Source organism: Thalassophryne amazonica, chromosome 2 (assembly GCF_902500255.1).
Source record: "Thalassophryne amazonica chromosome 2, fThaAma1.1, whole genome shotgun sequence".
Taxonomy (NCBI): domain Eukaryota; kingdom Metazoa; phylum Chordata; class Actinopteri; order Batrachoidiformes; family Batrachoididae; genus Thalassophryne; species Thalassophryne amazonica.
The window spans coordinates 130,646,317-130,666,810 of record NC_047104.1 but is presented as its reverse complement, the minus strand read 5'-3'; the positions used below and the strand labels follow the sequence as shown (position 1 = coordinate 130,666,810).

General features: G+C 41.5%; 1 protein-coding gene across 1 annotated transcript in view; it reads left to right on the top strand.

The window, feature by feature from the left end:
• Positions 1-19,579, top strand: part of LOC117504195 (forkhead box protein N5-like) — a 41,966-nt gene extending 22,387 nt beyond the window's left edge. The window contains exon 9 of the mRNA XM_034163588.1: positions 19,478-19,579. The gene's annotated coding sequence lies outside the window, so the exon portion shown is untranslated. The remainder of the gene's footprint in view (positions 1-19,477) is intronic.
• Positions 19,580-20,494: the final 915 nt, after the last annotated feature.

Here is a 20,494-nt window from a genome sequence, read left to right as displayed (position 1 = left end):
GGTCCATCCATGTCTTCAACCAACTCTACTCACAATTAGAGCTGCACTCAGATTGCAAGTACCTCCAGCAACAGAGTAGTCACATTTTCAGTGTCATACTGGTGTAGTACAAAATTATACTGATCCTTCGTTACAAATGTATCATTATGTTAGCGTGGAGTTTGCTACCAGCTCAAGGTTCTCAATATTTCTCCACTTGAAAATGACAAATTTTGATGAACTTGTCTTATACTGACATGAAAATGTAATTCCATCATAACAAGTGGACTATTGGTATTATGAATAAGAGTCAGCCAAGGTATCATCTCAAAATGGCAGATTTGGAAACATTTTTGGTCAATTTTGACACTGACTGAACTTTTAGAGGTCAAAGATCAAGGTCACACAAGAAGTGCCTTCCTGTGAGGGAGCAATATGAGCCAAGTTGGAAAGCCCTATGATTCCTAGCTCCAAAGTTATGGCCAGTTATGTTGCATCACACTAACATTGAAAATGTAATATATATATAATTTAATGGTTGGTTGACTATTGTGGTGAAAATTCAGGATGATTTATGCAAAACTGTGGCTGTGAGACTAAATAGATTAGATGGAACTGTTCCTGAAGAGGCAACTCTGTGCAGAGGGCTGCACACATGCAAAAGAGGGTGACTGGCATTGTTTACAATTACCAGCAGTTTGTCCAGTATTCACACCTCTGTCAGAGTCCACTAACTAACCCACAAACATGTTGCTGATCTTAAATTTATTTTATTTGTATAGCACCAAATCACAAGGTTGCCTCAAGACACTTCACACAAGTAAGGTCTAACCTTATCAACCCCCAGAGCAGCAGTGGTAAGGAAAGTCTGAGGAAGAAACCTCAAGCAGACCAGACTCAAAGGGGTGACCCTCTGCTTGGGCCATGCTACAGACATAAATTATCAAAACATGCATACAGTAATGCTGCCGGTGCACAGGAAGGTTTTCTGGAACAGATACCACACCCATCTCTGGATAGAGCTGCACCTCAAACAGAGAAAAGACAAAAGCAGAATCAAGCATCAGAAAGACAACAAATAGTATAATTTGTTAGCATTAAGCAACAAGAAAAACAGAAGAAATACTAAGGTGATCGCCGGCCACTAGCCCCAAGCTTCACTAAAAGACCCAGACTTTATCTAAAGTCAAAAGTCTAGCAGCAGCATTTTGAACCATTTGGAGAGCCCTAATGCTGGACTGCAGTAAACCAGAAAACAGAATATTGTAGTAGTCCAATCTAGAAGAGACAAACGCATGAATCAGGATCTCAGCATCAGCCGTAGACAGGATGGGACAAATCTTTGCTATATTTTGCAGGTTGAAGAAAGCACTCCTCGTAATATCTGTAATGTGGAGGTCAAAGGGCAACGTAGGATCAGAAATTACTCCAAGGTTCCTCACTTTGTCAGTGTGACATACGAGCCTAAGCTAACCATTAACTGGTCAAATTGATGCTGGTCTCACTGGAACAAGAACCATCATTTCAGCCTTATCAGTTTAAAGTAGGAAGTTTCTAGACATCCAGCTTCTCACTGATGCAAGGCAATCGTCTAAGGACTTTATGTGGATGAGATTACCGGCAGTTATCGGCATGTATACTGAGGATCAGCAGAATAGCAGTGAAAGGTAACCCCAAAACGCTGCAATATGTGCCCAAGGGGTGCTATACGAGGTCTGTTAGAAAAGTATCCGACCTTATTTATTTATTTATTTTCAAATCCTGATGGATTTTAAAAAAGCGCGCTTGCATGAGCCAACCTTGAACCTTCGTGCGCATGCATGAATTTTCCCCCACCTGTCAATTGCGTCAGTTGCTGGCAAGCAGCATTTGTGTGAGGTGGTGTGTAGTTCTCTTGGCGGATTTTATTGCAAGGAAAATGACGGAACAACTGGAGCAACGCTACTGCATCAAATTTTGCCAGAAACTGGGCGACATCCAGGTGGAAACCATTCGGAAGATTCAGGTGGCTTTCAGTGACGATGCTATGGGCGTCACACAAATTAAGGAGTGGTACAACCGGTTTAAAGACGGCCGCACAATGGTGGAGAGTGAGCCACACTCCGGTTGGCCATCAACATGCCGAAATGACCAGGTCATTGCCCAAGTGAATGCTGTGGTGATGCGGGACCGTCGTGTGACTATCAGAGAAATTGCGGAAGAGGTGGACATCAGCACTTTTTCGGCACATTACACTGTGACCGAAGATTTGGGCATGAAGAGAGTGGCGGCGAAATTTGTGCCAAAGCTGCTGATGCGGAGCAAAAGCAACTTGGTGTTGAAGTCACAGGACATGCTGGACTCCACAAAAAGTGACCCCAACTTCATGAACACCATAATCACTGGTGATGAGTCCTGAGTGTACAGGTACGACCCGGAAACCAAATTCCAGTCGTCACACAGTGGAAGCATTCCACGTCACCAAGACCAAAGAAGGCTCGGCAAGTGCGCAGCAACATCAAAGTGATGCTGACTGTTTTCTTTGACTCCCGCGGTGTGGTACACCACGAGTACGCACCACAGGGTCAAACAATCACCAAGGCGTACTACAGGGATGTCCTCCGTCACCTACGTGATGCTGTGCAGTGCAAGAGACCGGAGTTGTGGTCAACAGGAAATTGGCGCCTCCATCACAACAATGCTCCAACACATTCCTCGCACTTAATTCAGACTTTTTTGACAAAAAAACCAGACTCCTGTGGTTCAACAGGCTCCTTACTCTCCTGATATGGCCCCTTGCGACTTCTGGCTGTTCCCCAAACTCGAGGCCATTGAAAGGAACGCGATTTGAGACAAGAGAGGACATTACCACCAGTAGAGAGGACCTCACGGCGGTATTGTATCACTTCCTGTTCCGGAGCACAGCGGTGTTTTGCTGTATCTGTTAGCTGTTTAATCTGTGCAGTTAGATTGATCTAGATAACGATTTGTTTCATAGTGTATCTTCACGTGCCTTAACTAAAGCACTCCCGCTGTTGAATCACCTCTAAATTATTTACACATTATTCACTTTGTGTGTTTTTTAGGAATCCGCTAGCTTAGCGCAGCTACTAGCTCTTAGCGGTTTAGCATGGCGGCTTCTCCTGTCTCTCCCGCACTTTTCTGCTCTGGGTGTGAAATGTTTAGTTATTCCTCGGCCTCCATTAGCAGTAATGGTACTTGTAATAAGTGTAGCTTATTCGTAGCTTTGGAGTCCAGGCTGGGCAAATTGGAGACTCGGTTCCGCACCATGGAAAATTCTACAGCTAGCCAGGCCCCTGTAGTCGGTGCGGACCAAGGTAGCTTAGCCGCCGTTAGTTCCCTTCCAGCAGATCCCGAGCAGCCGGGAAAGCAGGCCGACTGGGTGACTGTGAGGAGGAAGCATAGCCCTAAACAGAAGCCCCGTGTGCACCGCCAACCCGTTCACATTTGTAACCGTTTTTTCCCCACTCGGCGACACACCCACCGAGGATCAAACTCTGGTTATTGGCGACTCTGTTTGAGAAATGGTGAAGTTAGCGACACCAGCAACCATAGTCAATTGTCTTCCGGGGGCCAGAGCAGGCGACACTGAAGGAAATTTGAAACTGCTGGCTAAGACTAAGCGTAAATTTGGTAAGATTGTAATTCACTTTGGCAGTAATGACACCCGGTTACGCCAATCAGAGGTCACTAAAATTAACATTGAATCGGTGTGTAACTTTGCAAAAACAATGTCGGACTCTGTAGTTTTCTCTGGGCCCCTCCCCAATTGGACCGGGGGTGACATGTTTAGCCGCATATTCTCCCTGAATTGCTGGCTGTCTGAGTGGTGTCCAAAAAATGAGGTGGGCTTCATAGATAATTGGCAAAGCTTCTGGGGAAAACCTGGTCTTGTTAGGAGAGACGGCATCCATCCCACTTTGGATGGAGCAGCTCTCATTTCTAGAAATCGGGCCAATTTTCTTAAATCCTCCAAACCGTGACTATCCAGGTTGGGACCAGGAAGCAGAGTTGTAGTCTTACACACTCTCTGCAGCTTCTCTCCCCCTGCCATCCCCTCATTACCCCATCCCCGTAGAGACACTGCCTGCTCCCAGACCACCAATAACCAGTAAAAATCTATTTAAGCATAAAAATTCAAAAAGAAAAAATAATATAACACCAACTGCACCACAGACTAAAACAGTTAAATGTGGTCTATTAAACATTAGGTCTCTCTCTAAGTCCCTGTTAGTAAATTATATAATAATTGATCAACATATTGATTTATTCTGCCTTACAGAAACCTGGTTACAGCAGGATGAATATGTTAGTTTAAATGAGTCAACACCCCCGAGTCACACTAACTGCCAGAACGCTCGTAGCACAGGCCGAGGCGGAGGATTAGCAGCAATCATCCATTCCAGCTTACTAATTAATCAAAAACCCAGACAGAGCTTTAATTCATTTGAAAGCTTGACTCTTAGTCTTGTCCATCCAAATTGGAAGTCCCAAAAACCAGTTTTATTTGTTATCTATCATCCACCTGGTCATTACTGTGAGTTTCTCTGTGAATTTTCAGACCTTTTGTCTGACTTAGTGCTTAGCTCAGATAAGATCATTATAGTGGGTGATTTTAACATCCACACAGATGCTGAGAATGACAGCCTCAACACTGCATTTAATCTATTATTAGACTCAATTGGCTTTGCTCAAAATGTAAATGAGTCCACCCACCACTTTAATCATATCTGAGATCTTGTTCTGACTTATGATATGGAAATTGAAGACTTAACAGTATTCCCTGAAAACTCCCTTCTGTCTGAACATTTCTTAATAACATTTACATTTATCTGATGGACTACCCAGCAGTGGGGAATAAGTTTTATTACACTGGAAGTCTTTCAGAAAGCGCTGTAACTAGGTTTAAGGATATGATTCCTTCTTTATGTTCTCTAATGCCATATACCAACACAGTGCAGAGTAGCTACCTAAACTCTGTAAGTGAGATAGAGTATCTCGTCAATAGTTTTACATCCTCACTGAAGACAACTTTGGATGCTGTAGCTCCTCTAAAAAGGAGAGCTTTAAATTAGAAGTGCCTGACTCCGTGGTATAACTCTCAAACTCGCAGCTTAAAGCAGATAACCCATAAGTTGGAGAGGAAATGGCATCTCACTAATTTAGAAGATCTTCTCTTAGCCTGGAAAAAGAGTCTGTTGCTCTATAAAAAAGCCCTCCGTAAAGCTAGGACATCTTACTACTCATCACTAATTGAAGAAAATAAGAACAACCCCAGGTTTCTTTTCAGCACTGTAGCCAGGCTGACAAGAGTCAGAGCTCTATTGAGCTGAGTATTCCTTTAACTTTAACTAGTAATGACTTCATGACTTTCTTTGCTAATAAAATTTAACTATTAGAGAAAAAATTACTCATAACCATCCCAAAGACGTATCGTTATCTTTGGCTGCTTCAGTGATGCTGGTATTTGGTTAGACTCTTTCTCCTCCGATTGTTCTGAGTTATTTTCATTAATTACTTCCTCCAAACCATCAACATGTCTATTAGACCCCATTCCTACCAGGCTGCTCAAGGAAGCCCTACCATTAATTAATGCTTCGATCTTAAATATGATCAATCTATCTTTATTAGTTGGCTATGTACCACAGGCTTTTAAGGTGGCAGTAATTAAACCATTACTTAAAAAGCCATCACTTGATCCAGCTATCTTAGCTAATTATAGGCCAATCTCCAACCTTCCTTTTCTCTCAAAAATTCTTGAAAAGGTAGTTGTAAAACAGCTAACTGATCATCTGCAGAGGAATGGTCTATTTGAAGAGTTTCAATCAGGTTTTAGAATTCATCATAGTACAGAAACAGCATTAGTGAAGGTTACAAATGATCTTCTTATGGCCTCAGACAGTGGACTTATCTCTGCTTGTCCTGTTAGACCTCAGTGCTGCTTTTGATACTGTTGACAATAAAATTTTATTACAGGGATTAGAGCATGCCATAGGTATTAAAGGCACTGTGCTGCGGTGGTTTGAATCATATTTATCTAATAGATTACAATTTGTTAATGTAAATGGGGAATCTTCTTCAGACTAAGGTTAATTATGGAGTTCCACAAGGTTCTGTGCTAGGACCAATTTTATTCACTTTATACATGCTTCCCTTAGGCAGTATTATTAGACAGCATTGCTTAAATTTTCATTGTTACGCAGATGATACCCAGCTTTATCTATCCATGAAGCCAGAGGACACACACCAATTAGCTAAACTGCAGGATTGTCTTACAGACATAAAGACACGGATTACCTCTAATGTCATGCTTTTAAACTCAGATAAAACTGAAGTTATTGTACTTGGCCCCACAAATCTTAGAAACATGGTGTCTAACCAGATCTTTACTCTGGATGGCATTACCCTGACCTCTAGTAATACTGTGAGAAATCTTGGAGTCATTTTTGATCAGGATATGTCCTTCAATGTGCATATTAAGCAAATATGTAGGACTGCTTTTTTGCATTTACGCAATATCTCTAAAATTAAAAAGGTCTTGTCTCAGAGTGATGCTGAAAACTAATTCATGCATTTATTTCCTCTAGGCTGGACTATTGTAATTCATTATTATCAGGTTGTCCTAAAAGTTACCTGAAAAGCCTTCAGTTAATTCAAAATGCTGCAGCTAGAGTACTGACGGGGACTAGGAGAGAGCATATTTCACCCATATTGGCCTCTCTTCATTGGCTTCCTGTTAATTCTAGAATAGAATTTAAAATTCTTCTTCTTACTTAGAAGGTTTTGAATAATCAGGTCCCATCTTATCTTAGGGACCTCAGAGTACCATATCACCCCAATACAGCGCGTCGCTCTCAGACTGCAGGCTTATTTGTAGTTCCTAGGGTTTTTAAGAGTAGAATGGGAGGCAGAGCCTTCAGCTTTCAGGCTCCTCTCCTGTGGAACCAGCTCCCAATTCGGATCAGGGAGACAGACAACCCTCTCTACTTTTAAGATTAGCTTAAAACTTTCCTTTTTGCTAAAGCTTATAGTTAGGGCTGGATCAGGTGACCCTGAACCATCCCTTAGTTATGCTGCTATAGACTTAGACTGCTGGGGGGTTCCCATGATGCACTGAGTGTTTCTTTTTCTTTTTTCTCCGTATGCACCACTCTGCATTTAATCATTAGTGATTGATCTCTGCTCCCCTCCACAGCATGTCTTTTTCCTGGTTCTCTCCCTCAGCCCCAGCCAGTCCCAGCAGAAGACTGCCCCTCCCTGAGCCTGGTTCTGCTGGAGGTTTCTTCCTGTTAAAAGGGAGTTTTTCCTTCCCACTGTCGCCAAGTGCTTGCTCACAGGGGGACGTTTTCACCGTTGGGGTTTTTCCGTAATTATTGTATGGCTTTGCCTTACAATATAAAACGCCTTGGGGCAACTGTTTGTTGTGATTTGGTGCTATATAAATAAAAAAGATTTGATGGTATCAAATGCAGCACTCAGATCTAACAGCACCAGAACTGTAGCGTTGTCTGAATCCATTGCAAGCAGATGATCATTCACCACTTTAGGGCCCTGTCCTACTGGGGAGAGGATTAATTACGCATGAATTGAGTACACAAATTACGGGCATTCATTGTCGTCAGCAACAAAAATGGCTAAATGACAAATGTCCCAGTATGAATCATGGATATATTAATAATGTATAGCGAATATATGATGAACAATCACGGTTGTATAACGCATGCAGTGAGGAAACGGATCCGACGCACTGCCATTATCACGGCAGTATTACGGGTGTATTATGAATACATCGCGCACTATGTTTGCGTGTGCACGGCATCTGCATTGTGGTCATAAAAGAAGCGCACTCGCGTCCTTTGACATCACTATTCACACCAACAATACAGCCTCTGGAGTATTTTGCTGGACTTGGACAAGTTGACTAAAGAAGCAGTGAACAGGGCGAGTGGTGACGTCAGTGGATCACATCAGAGCGCAGCTCGTCTGAAAGATTATAACAAGAAGGGTAAATCTGTTATAAACTAAGGAAAAAATACTGTAACATTTGCACACAAGAAGGAAAAAAACATGCAACTGTTTTATCAAGCCTTGACAATGTAAACAAGTCAATTCCCTTTTGGCTGGCTCAAAATGCTTTCTGCAGCTTGTTAGGCGCACGCGCAATTGGCCCAGCTGCAGCTTCCTGTGATTCAAGGAGGTGATTACAGCCATTTTTAACAGCCAATTTGCAGAATAACATGATTAATACACCACAAAATAATTATTTTATATAGGCAGCATCCAGCGCAGAGTGTGTGGCAGCCGATAGAACAAAGAACGGCGTCCAGCTGTGAACACAGCACATCTGATTTGCATCCGCCGCAAATCAGATGCAAGCAGACGTAATAAAAACGCTTTATTCGTGGCCAATCTGTATACAGTCACTACAACTTATTTTAGTTCATGATGTGGACATGATGGGCACGCAAAATATCCATTTTACACACCGTCCCAGTCCGCTGCCAAGCCACAAATCCCTGTCAGTTGTGGATATCAGCAGATGATGGCGAATATACAGCACATAGATTATGTAAGGTGGATGTCATCCGCAGCCAAAGATTTGTGCAGCTCAAAAATCCTGGTAATGGAAAAACGTGCCTCTGCAGATAATTGCGGACGTGTGCGGGTGTCGGCCAATTCACACAAGCATGTTTCGCGCATATTGCGGATGTTAAGCAAATATGAGCCAATTTGTGCGCAAGCCATATGTAAACCCTCTAAACGCCAGTGGGACCGGCCCTTAGAGTTGTCTCTGTGGAATGATATTTTCTAAAAGCAGACTGCAGTGGCTCAAAAAGATTATTCTCGGTAAGGTAGTCCACAAGCTGCCGTGAAATCACTTTATCCAGAAATTTAGAGCACAATAAATTTGATATTGGCCTATAGATTTTCAATACACTAGGTTTAAGATTAGATTTATTAAGTAATGGTTTAATCAGTGCAGATTTGAAACCTTTAGAAACAGATCCAGATGTTAATGAGAGATTAATAATTTCCAGCACAGCTGGCCCAAGAGTGGGCCACGGGTCCTTACACAGTTTTGTTGGTATAGGATCAAATAAGCAGGTTGTGCTTTTTGTAGATGTTATGAGTTTTGTCAGCACACCTAGTGAGATACTAAATCTAGGTAATACCTCAATAAAGGCGCCCACCTCAATAGTAGGGTGTAGTGGCAGGGTTAAGGCATGCTGGGATATGTTTAACCTAATGTCTATTTTCTTCTCAAAGTAATCCAGGAAATTTTGTGCTGTAAAAGGAGCGCGAACTACAGGTGGTTGTCCATGTATGTGTTGCCACCATGTCGAACAAGAACTTTGAGTTATGCTTGTTTTTGTTGATCAAATCAGAGTAGGTCCACTTTGTAGCCAATAGTGCATGCTTATAGGCTAAGATAGCATCACGCCACATGAGGTGGAATACTTGTCATTTTTTAACTACGCCATTTCCATTCTTGACCTCTAGCCTTATGCTTGAAGTCATGTAAGTCGTCACTGAACCAAGGTGAATGTGTTTTTGGGGGCATGGTTTTAACAAAGGTGGCTCAATCATGTTGATTGCAGTTTTGAGCACCGAGTTTAAACTATCCACAAGTCTGTCTACTGACTGGGTATTTGCCAAATGTGAAGCTAAGACATCAGGCAGTCTAGCTTTGAGTTCAGTCTTAGTTGAGGAGTTGATGCATCGCTGCAGTGATAAATAAGGTTATTGTTCCACTAAACAGAGCAGCAAAACTGTAAACTTAGTGAGTGATCAGAGACCACTGATGTAAGAGGCATGATGTCAATATTCGTGGCAGCAAATGTGAAAACCAAATCCAGGGTATAATATGGGTCAAGTCCTGAATGCATTGCCAAAATCCTAATGCATCCACAATTTCTATAAAGATTTGCAGAGGGGATCAGAAGGCTTATTTATATGAGGGTGATTCTTTAACTACGGGCACTATTGGCCTTGTAAATGTAATTTCCACCACATCATTGCCTTACAATATAAAGCGCCTTGGGGCAACTGTTTGTTGTGATTTGGCGCTATATACATGTGCTCTGATGTCACTGTTTATCTCCATAGAAACTACCCAAACAATCTTTCATACAAACTGTTTAGGGACATTACAGTGTTGTGGTGGAAATTACGGCAATAGTGTGGGACAACTACATTTTGTTTAAAAAAAATCACAACAGTTGTATGACATTGAATACCCCAATTATGTTTTGATTATTTAACTGATATTTTATTCAGAGATATTTTAAAACATTAGAAAAAACATTTCTTTGCCATTCATTTTTATCATTGAAGATCAAAAGTCTGGGTGTGGGACAAGCACAAAACGGCAATATTTGCATATAATGATGCTGAAAAAAGGTGAAAAAGTCATAGACTACTAGAACAAATTTCTCAACACACTTTCATTGTAAAGATAACTATAACAGTGTGAAATTTCCCCTTTTATCTGTTTTTCATACATGATCAAAGGACATAATAAGTGCCCGTAGTCTAAGAATCACCCTCGAATGTTAGTCATCAATAATCAGAATGTTATCTGCACTCATTGACAAGTTGGAGATGAACGCACCAGTTTGTTTTTTTGTGTTCCTCACCAAATTAATGGAACAAGAGAAGGAAGAAAATCAACTTTTGTGAAATTGTGAGAACAGTGAGATGTAAAATATTTAAAATTTAATGCTGGGATGGTGGAAACACGTCATTCTCTAGGTGACAGTGATGTGTGTCCACCACCTGAGAGCGAGCAGCGGGTAGCCAGTGAGACATTTACTAACAAACAATGACTGGTGGTGGTGGGAAAGTCAAAATGTTGTTGCCATTTGCACATACAATAAAATATTAAGTCATCATGGATGTTATGTTGCGATCCTGCATTGTTCAAACATCCTATATAGAACTTTTGGGTCTGAAGAACTCACTATGCTGAGTGGCAAAACCTCTTGAAGATAATTTTGAGGTCCAGCTACTTTAGCATGGGCTCTGTTAAATCTCCTACCTCTGACTGACATTCGGCATCAACATGCACACTAGTCATAGTCCACTGGGCCTCAGTGCAGCACCTTTAGGCCACACCCACTCTGCGCTGTGAACAAAAGTGCTACACACAGGGTGACCAGTTGAATGGAAACTGGTTCCTGGTGTAACAATTACTTCTCATCACGTGATCTCGTTGTGGCAAAGAAGATCGCCTCTTGATTGAATCCAAGACAGGAATGTTTGGACGTGGAGATGAAGCAGTAGGCCCAGTCTTGACACACACTGTTTCTGACATACTGCACGTGGTTCTAGTAAATTCTCAATATCACCCACTGGAAAGTCACTTGGGTTTGATTTATTTCTGGTTTGGGTGGCTGTACATGAGTGTTTAATGTCCTATGGCAGTTACCACAAATGTCCTGAAAGGGACTACTTGTCCCACTGTTTTATACGCCTCACATTCTGGCATAAGATTATATAAGTATGATATGTCTATATTGTAGCTTAGTTTGTTAATGTTTTGGGCAGGTCACCCGAAACGTTACATTTTGCTAAATAAAGCTTTTTCTGTATCAGAGCACTGCGGCTGTGCGGATCATTCGGTCTTTATCTTTGGTACAATTTTTCATGGTCCTGCATGCCTTTTTACGTGTTTTGGATGTGTGTCTTTATTGCATTACTTATATACAAAATAAGTCAGCATGGTTCCTGTGCACACCACCCCCCTAATCCCACAACCCTATAAATTTGGTATATGGATGTCTAGATTACAAAAAATAACTGGTGGCATTTGAGCACTTTTATTGACCTACCCTAACCAAAAGAAAATGGCTAAAAATCTGATTATGAAATCTGATCATTTTTCTGCACAACATAGTTACCAAATCATCACCTTTTAAGCAAATGGGGCATATACAGTAGTGTTCAGAATATTAGTAGTGCTATGTGATTAAAAAGATTAATCCAGGTTTTGAGTATATTTCTTATTGTTACATGGGAAACAAGGTACCAGTAGATTCTCACAAATCCAACAAGACCAAGCATTCATGATATGCACACTCTTAAGACTATGAAATTGGGCTATTAGTAAAAAAAAAAAAGTAGAAAAGGGGGTGTTCACAATAGTAGTGTGGCATTGTCAGTGAGTTTGTCAATTTTGTGGAACAAACAGGTGTGAATCAGGTGTGCCCTATTTAAGGATGAAGCCAGCACCTGTTGAACATGCTTTTCTCTTTGAAAGCCTGAGGAAAATGGGACGTTCAAGACATTGTTCAGAAGAACAGCATAGTTTAATTTAAAAAGTTGATTGGAGAGAGGAAAACTTATACGCAGGTGCAAAAAATTATAGGCTGTTCATCTACAATGATCTCCAATGCTTTAAAATGGACCAAAAAAAAAAAAAAAAACAGACGCATGGAAGAAAACGGAAAACAACCATCAAAATGGATAGAAGAATAACCAGAATGCCAAAGGCTCACCCACTGATCAGCTCCAGGATGATCAAAGACAGTCTGGAGTTACCTGTAAGTGCTGTGACAGTTAGAAGACGCCTGTGTGAAGCTAATTTATTTGCAAGAATCCCCCGCAAAGTCCCTCTGTTAAATAAAAGACGTGCAGAAGAGGTTACAATTTGCCAAAGAACACATCAACTGGCCTAAAGAGAAATGGAGGAATATTTTGCGGACTGATGAGAGTAAAATTGTTCTTTTTGGGTCCAAGGGCCACAGACAATTTGTGAGACGACCCCCAAACTCTGAATTCAAGCCACAGTTCACAGTGAAGACAATGAAGCATGGTGGGCATGATATAGGCATGTTTCTCCTACTATGGTGTTGGGCCTATAGATCGCATACCAGGTGGAGGTGATGGTCTAGTGGTTAAGGTGTTGGGATTGAGTCCAGAAGATCATGGGTTCAAATCCCCGCCTGACTGGAAAATCACTAAGGGCCCTTGGGCAAGGCCTTTAATCCTCTATTGCTCCCGGTGTGTAGTGAGTGCCTTGTATGGCAGCACCCTCACATCGGGGTGAATGTGAGGTATTATTGTAAATCGCTTTGAGCGTCTGATGCAGATGGAAGAGCGCTATATAAATGTAGTCCATTTACCAGGTATCATGGATCAGTTGAGTAGTGAGTCACAGGATTGCTAAAAAAGCAGTTTGAACATAATAGTTTTGAGTTTGTAGCGTCAACAGCAGATGCTACTATTATTGTGAATGCCCCCTTTTCTACTTTTTTTTTTTTTTTTTTTTACTAATAGCCCAATTTCATAGTCTTAAGAGTGTGCATATCATGAATGCTTGGTCTTGTTGGATTTGTGAGAATCTACCGAATCTACTGGTACCTTGTTTCCCATGTAACAATAAGAAATATACTGAAAACCCAGATTAATCTTTTTAGTCACATGGCCCTACTATTATTCTGAACACGACTGTATATAAGACACCAAATGAAATCTGTCTTTATACAGAATCTACATTTTGACGTATGTGCATAGATTTATTGTGTCAAAAGGTATATTTGATTGAAATATGATACCCTGTGGAAAATAAAAATACTTGCACAAAAACAAGACTAAGTTTTAAATGTTTAGCACACTGAAAATCTCTGCACCTATTTGCACAAAATGTGACTTCGCAACTATCCTTTCGTGCAAAAAGTATTCAAATCGGACATACTATATTGGCCATTTCACAAGTACCTGACATCATATATGCATTAACAAGGTGGAATGTATTAATTAGGACAATGTGCTTCTTATATCTTTCAGGCTTATCCAGATCAGAGGATATGTTTTCATACAAATCCTCATGTTGAAGGTTGTAATGATATACTCTTGACCTGCTTCATGTGTGGCCTCTTCTGCTACTCACAGGTGTTCTTTGACAGTTTTGTATTCCGTAATAGGGTGGTTAATGACAGAGTAATAATCCAGTGATGTCATAGGGAGTCCGAACACTTTTACCAGATATTGCAGTAATCTAGATATCCCCTTTCACACTGGGCTTGCTTCGAGTTGCACCATGCGGCATCATGATGACGCCAAGTTGATGCAACCTAGCGCCACAATACCGTCAAGGACAACGCAAAATGGGCGCCAAAAATTAAACATGTTTGTTTTTTCTGCGTCGAGCACAGGATGCAGAAAGGAAGTAGTTTTCTCGCAAGTTGAGGCAACTTAATGGTACTTAACATGACTGGATGCCACACCCACATAATATAACATTACCCGATGCCAATTTATGATTCCTGATGTGCTCCGTTGTTGCCGAGCTATAAATCACGCAGGATTGTTGCCAAACTTTTATACCGTGTACACAATGCAGTAAAACTACACCGCTCAGAGAGCACGTGAACAATTAACAGAAAAAAAAAATGCTCATTGCAGCCTGGCTGCAGCTCCTTGCGCTCACATCCTCAAGTTCTCTCGATTGTGTTAAAGTGCATAAGTCCTGCTCACAGACTGCTTGCTAGAGACAGGACATGCCCACATCCAGTATACTCCACACGGAAGACATCCTCACGTCCACTCGTGGCCGGCGTTCGAGCGCACATTTGTATTTTATCTCCATTACTGTCGACTGACTGACCACAGTGGATGGATTATGGGCCTGCCTTGTAGCTTTATGCGTGCAAGGAAATTTGGCTCTCATTTGACAATAGCCAAATTGTTTCAGGTGGGGCAGTGTGAGAGAGATGAGAGCTGACTTAAGAGTGCTAGTCAAATGACTGTACTTGTATGTGAGGCCGAAGTACAGGTGGGTGCTAAAGGCTGAGCGAGCAGCACCCACGCTTCTGGTTCTGTGCACACTGGAGCACGAAAAACAAAAGGTAAGACTGACTGAACACAGCACAGGCCTTGCCGTTCCACAGCTTTGCAGATAAAGTGTGAATGAAATGATGTGTGTGTTTGCCTCATGACATGAAATCAAAAAAATTGGTCTACTTCACACAACACTCTTAAAAATTCTATGAAACTGAAAAAGTACAGAGTGCATAAGTATGTTCAATTTAACTAGGTTGGGAAATTTACTTTGAAAGTGTAGCTTTACAAACTATTCATTACTTTCTGAACTACAGCAAAGTTAATGTAGGGGACAAATCAAGTGTAGTTAAGTAAAAGTACAAAGTGATTCAAACTACTTTAGGGGACAAACTAACACAATATACACAATCACATGCCAACAAGAAAAATGACACTGAAATGAGTTTAACGTACAAGGGGCGATTGAGAAGTTGTGAGCCCGACCCAGAAAAAGTAGGGCATGGTTCTCCATCTTTTGCATTCTGACAAACCAACATTTTTCATCATTGCACCAGTGAGTCAAAACTTAACACATTCCTGACAAATGTTGGTTTCTCAGAATGCAAAAGATGCGTCAGGCTCAAAACCTCTCAGCTGACCCTAGTGAAAAGTTCATGAACAACTAATTCCCAAGTTATGTATATCCTTAAGTAAAGCCACAAGCTTACTCAGGCGGTGGTTTACCATAATGTTACGTTCTTTTGTTGGCATTACGCAACACTGCACCTTCACATTGGTTATGATGAATGCTTGTAGTTTCAGAAGCTAACTGGACAAAAAATGGCAAAGTAATTTATTTGAATCACAATGCATATTGGAATTTAGCTGAATTAACAGCAAGCTCCTATAAAATGTAGTTAAAATACTAATTTAGGTCATTAGTGATGCACAGGTCAGTTTTTTAAACCCAGCACCCACCCGAAGGGTTATGAGAGCCAATCTGCACCACCCGATCTGAAAATATATATGCAAATATTTTTTTCTCTCACTCACTCACACACACACACACACACACACACACACACACACACACACACACACACACACACACACACACACACACACACACACACACACACACACACACACACAAAACCATGATGTGTGGCTCCTTAAAAAAAGGCTACAAGTTTGCTCCGCAAAAACTGAATTACAGCCAGCCCGTGAATGCATCATAATTCATAATGCACAATATGTGTGGTGTAGGTTATGATACCTATAGTGAAGTTATCAAGCAGCACACAGTGCACCCTGCTTTACTGCACAAATATCTTTCGAGGCGTCATAAGAAAAATGGCATTTTTTGTTCTACCTTACACACGTGTTTGTTGCACTCCATGTGGGGAATCGTGAGGGAAGAGAGAGACTAGAAAAATAAAATTTAACTGACACTGAGTGCATCACAGTGTGTGTGTGTGTGTGTGTGAGAGAGACAAGTGCGATATCTAGCCTGTTGTGTTGTTTCAAGAGCATTTAATATACAGTAGAATGTCAATTTTATAACTTAATTTGTTTCTAAATGATGTTAAACCAAAACCAGTTTTCCCATAAGAAGCGATGTAAAATGGATTAATTAGTTCCTGGCCCCATTAACACTGTTTTTACCTTTTTAACAGCATTTCATGGATAAAAGGCAGACAAAATACAAAGAATATGCATAGAATCTTATACAAAATACTGTCCAGTAATTACGCATTTAATTTAGTTTCACCTTACCTTTACAGAAGAGACTTGATGGCGTACACTGAAGGTGAAGGGGTGTTGGATGTTTTGCAAAGCCAACTCAGTCACACAATTTTTTTTTCCTGTGACACTAACTCTCCAAGACCCCCCCACCCATCACCCACATTTCATGCGCCAATCACTACCCAATAGATTAACGTACTTTTGTAATGCCATCATGAATTGCTGTGAGACTGGGTTGGTCCGACATATGGATGCCATTTTCATGCTTCAAAACGATCTTGTTCTTCACATCTGTTGTGGTTCTCGCAACTTTCCTCTTTGGTTTTTCACCTTTGCCTATAATGGCTTCTTTAGGGGCAACACCAACAAGAAAAGGAACATCCAATGCAGGTAATTCCCAATCCTGTTGAGCGTGCGTGTTCACAGGACTGCAGTGGGACCGACGCGCATCTCTGCCGGATGCCAGATGTTCTTTATTGCTTTGGAATGTCTTGACAGGAGGCCAGCTGTTGTTCATGAACTGAGACTTTGTTGGAAAATCAGTGCATTTTTCATTCCAAAAATATGTTCGTGAACCGATTTGTTTGTAAAGAGAGCCATTCGAAAACCAAAGTTCCACTTCCACTGTATCTGTAAATTCTGAATTACTTAGAGGGATCTCTGCTTTGTCACTTTTTGACTAACAATACGAGGTCTGTCCATAAAGTATAGGTCCTTTTAATTTTTTTCAAAAACTATATGGATTTCATTCATATGTTTTAACGTCAGACATGCTTGAACCCTCGTGCGCATGCGTGAGTTTTTCCACGCCTGTCGGTGACATCATTCGCCTGTGAGCACTCCTTGTGGGAGGAGTCGTCCAGCCCCTTGTCGGAATTCCTTTGTCTGAGAAGTTGCTGAGAGACGGGCGCTTTGTTTGATCAAAATTTTTTCTAAACCTGTGAGACACATCGAAGTGGACACGGTTCGAAAAATTAAGCTGGTTTTCAGTGAAAATTTTAATGGCTGATGAGAGATTTTGAGGTGATACTGTCGATTTAAGGACTTCCCACGGTGCGAGACGTCGCGCAGCGCTCTCAGGCGCCATCATCAGCCTGTTTCAAGCTGAAAACCTCCACATTTCAGGCTCTATTGATCCAGGACGTCGTGAGAGAACAAAAGTTTCAGAAGAAGTCGGTTTCAGCATTTTATCCGGATATTCCACTGTTAAAGGAGATTTTTTTAATGAAAGACGTGCGGGCGGATTGCAGCGTCAGCTCGCAGCCGCCGCGACGCTCCGCCACAGGAAAAACACCTCTGTTGGAAGCCTTAAGGACAAGTTGGAACATGTCCAGCTGTTAAACAATTTCTCATATACTCACTCCACTAAAAGCCATCAAAAGCCGCCTGGATTTTACACATGGTTATCAACACGGAGGTGTTTTTCCTGTGCCGCCGCACCGCACCGGCTGCGTCCCGACGCGCGGACCCGTCCGCATGTCTTTCATTAAAAAAATCTCCTTTAACAGTGGAATATCCGGATAAAATGCTGAAACCGACTTCTTCTGAAACGTCTCTGTTCTCTCATGACGTCCTGGATCAATAGAGCCTGAAATGTGGAGATTTTCAGCTTGAAACAGACTGATGATGGCGCCTGAGAGCGCTGCACGACGTCTCGCACCGTGGGAAGTCCTTAAAGCGACAGTATCACCTCAAAATCTCTCATCAGCCGTTAAAATTTTCACTGAAAACCAGCTTAATTTTTCGAACCGTGTCCACTTCGATGTGTCTCACAGGTTTAGAAAACATTTTGATCAAACAAAGCGCCAGTCTCTCAGCAACTTCTCAGACAAAGGAATTCCGACGAGGGGCTGGACGACTCCTCCCACAAGGAGTGCTCACAGGCGAATGACGTCACCAACAGGCGTGGAAAAACTCACGCATGTGCACGAGGGTTCAAGCATGTCTGACGTAAAAACATGAATGAAATCCATATAGTTTTTGAAAAAAATAAAAAGGACCTATACTTTATGGACAGACCTCGTATTTTTTCACCAAAACGTACCCGCAACTGCCCAACCGGCAAGTCAACCCGCGAGCGACTTGTATCACTCCAATTCATCTAAATCTTTTTCACAGCCAGTTTTATTTATATAGTCAGGGGATGAATAATGAATATGTCTGATTTCATTTACATCAGTCATTCTGGAAGTAATGTGGTAAACGACGGCAGGCAGTTCTTAAAAACTGTTACCATGAAAAAAAGACAGCCCAGTCTCACGTTTTTTTTTTCCGTGCGCTCGTCATGAAATGAGTCAAATTTTCGTGACAGGGTTTTTTTTTTAACTCACTATTACTAACCCTACTCCTACCCTAACCATAACCACCCCCACCGCTTCACTTTTAATTTCGTGCAGCCATCATGGAATGAATTAGAATGAATTTGTGCTGCTGTGACGAAAATGAGGCGCTTTCATCACAATATTGCCAAGCAATAGATTAATGTATATTTCTTGCTGCTGAATCACGACTTGCCGTGAGACCAGGTTGAAAAAAGACCACCAATACACCGAGACAACTGAATGAGTTAGAGGCTTCTGTGCATGTGTGACTGGAGCTTCATTATGATGTGAAACACAGGGCTTGCTTTAAAAAGCAGATGTCAAATTTCAGCTGCAGTCTGCCAGAAGACACATGGGAAAATTCAGTTAGCTTCATTATATACTTACTAAAATAATGTGCAACTGTGCAATATTTGCTAGGCCTTATTGCATTTGCGTTTGATTTGATCATAATGTCTCTGTTATAGTTTCTGTGTGTATGTCCTGCAATATGTGTATCTGCTTGTAATGTCCATGGTTTTCTAAGAATTTCCTGATGGTGCATATTCTCATGAAAACATCAGCCTTCACAACAAACATCCCAAATAAAATGACCTTTAATAGACAAATTGGAATGTTTTATTTAATACAAAGTGAAATCTGATGCTCTTTGTTAATTACGACAGAAGATGAACTGCCTATCAACACTCTTCCTCATCCTCATCAGTACAACCTTTGGACTGGGATCAGTGGTGTGGAGAGTGTACACATACCACTACCAGGGGCCCAAGACATGGGCTGATGCCCAAGCCTACTGCAGGAGGTGGAGTTTTCTCTTTATTCACATTCATCATCTGTTACTAAATGCAGAGAAATAAATGTTCCAATGCAAATTAGAAAGCTAAATGTGACTTCATTAATATTTAGCTGTGTAGGGTGGTCCAGTGGGAGTTGCTGAGCCCTTTTCTCATGAACATCTGACACAGACTAGTTACTCTGACAAACGCGTGTGAGAGTAGACAGATTACAAACTGGTGAACCCCGTGTTTCTCAGTTTTGGCTCTGAGGTGATATTGAAGGACTGAACAATTTCAATACCTTTCCTGAAGGTGGAATTGAGGTCAGTCGGATTGATTGATTTTTATTTGTATAAAATGTAAACGTGTAAAGTAATACAGTATAAAAAATGTATTAAATAAACATGGCTACATAAATATGCTGGGTACCACAAAAAAGCATGAACGCTTGTTTCCATTGTGGCCCAAGTTGTCGGAGTTGTTTTACTGTAGATATAATCCATCGTGGAAAATAGCTTGATTTGTCCATAGAAAAGAATCTGTATTAAAAACAAAATAGGCTGGGTTTGGACTAAAAGCTGACAGTGGTGGGCACAGTTCAGATAATCCTTGTTCTTTGTCTTTCGGCTGTTCCCGTTAGGGGTCGTCACAGCAGATCAATCGTTTCCTTCTCACCCTGTCCTCTGTATCTTCCTCTGTCACACCAACCACCTGCATGTCCTCCCTCAGCACATCCATAAACCTCCTCTTTGGTCTCCCTCTTCTCCTCCTGCCTGGTGGCTCCATCCTCAGCATCCTTCTCCCTATATACCCTGGGTCCCTCCTCTGCACATGTCCAAACCATCTCAATCTCGCCTCTCTGACTTTGTCTCCAAACCGTCCCACCTGAGCTGTCCCTCTGATATATTC